The sequence below is a fragment of the Orycteropus afer genome, unplaced genomic scaffold (genome assembly GCF_000298275.1).
Source record: "Orycteropus afer afer isolate SDZICR_OR568_19922 unplaced genomic scaffold, OryAfe1.0 scaffold00099, whole genome shotgun sequence".
Classification (NCBI taxonomy): domain Eukaryota; kingdom Metazoa; phylum Chordata; class Mammalia; order Tubulidentata; family Orycteropodidae; genus Orycteropus; species Orycteropus afer.
In genome coordinates, this window is record NW_006921686.1 from 6,687,171 (window position 1) to 6,688,505 (window position 1,335).

Sequence of the window (1,335 nt, forward strand, 5' to 3'; positions counted from 1 at the left end):
ATATTGAAAGTTTCTGCAGGCAAAATATTGAATGATGCAGGAAGCATCAAAAGAAGATGGATGGAAAACAGAGTCACTATACCAAAAAGAATTGGTCAATATTCATCTACTTCAGGAGGTGGCATATGATCAAGAACCAATGGTACTGAAGGAAGAAGTCAAAATTGCACTGAAGGAATCAGCGAAGAACAAGGCTCCAGGAATTGATGGAATACCTACTGAGATGTTTCAACAAACGAATGCCCCACTGGAGGCTCTCACTTGGCTATGCCAAGACATTTGGAAGACAGCTACCTGGCCAACTGACTGGAACAGATACACATTTGTACCCGTTCCAAAGAAAAGTGATCCCACAGAATATGGAAATTATCAAACAGTATCATTATATCACATGCAAGTAAAATCTTACTGAAGATAATTCAAAAACAGTTGCAGCAGTATATTGACAGAGGACTTCCAGAAATGCAAGCTGGATTCAGAAGAGGATGTAGAACAAGGGATATCATTGCTGATGTCAGATGAATCTTGGCTAAAAGCAAAGAATACCAGAAAGATGTTTATTTGTGTTTTATTGACTATGCAAAAGCATTTGATTATGTGGATCATAACAAACTATGGATAACATTGAGAAAGGTGGAAATTCCAGAACACTTAATTGTGCTCACGGGGAACCTGTACAGAGACCAAGAGGCTGTCATTCGAATGGAACAAGGGGATACTGCATGGTTTAAAATCAGGAAGGGAGTGTGTCAGGGTTGTATCCTTTCACCATACATAATCAATCTGTATGCTGAGCAAATAATCTGAGAAACTGGACTATATGAAGAAGAACATGCCATCAGGATTAGAGGAAGACTCATTATCAACCTGTAATATGCAGATGACACAACTTTGCTTGCTGAAAGTGAGGACGACTTGAAGTACTTACTGATGAAGATTAAAGACTACAGTCTGCAGTATGGATTACATCTCAACATAAAGAATATGAAAATCTTCACAACTGGACCAAAAAGCAGCATCATGATAAATGGAGAAAAAACTGAAATTGTCAGAGATGTCATATTACTTGCTTCTACAATCAACACCAATGGAAGTAGCAGTGAAGACATCAGATGACATACTGTACTAGAAAAATCTGCTGCAAAAGACCTTGCAAAAACAGCAAGGAGGCCACATGTTCTGACCACCTCTAATCCTACAAGAGGAAGACAGGATTACCAGCAGTAACCCAAGGTCTATTACTGCAAGGCCAGACATGCTGCCTCCCTCCAGCCCTTTCACCAACCGTTCCTCCCAAAGCACCCACCACCTCTCTCCTGGGTTCGATAATTCACT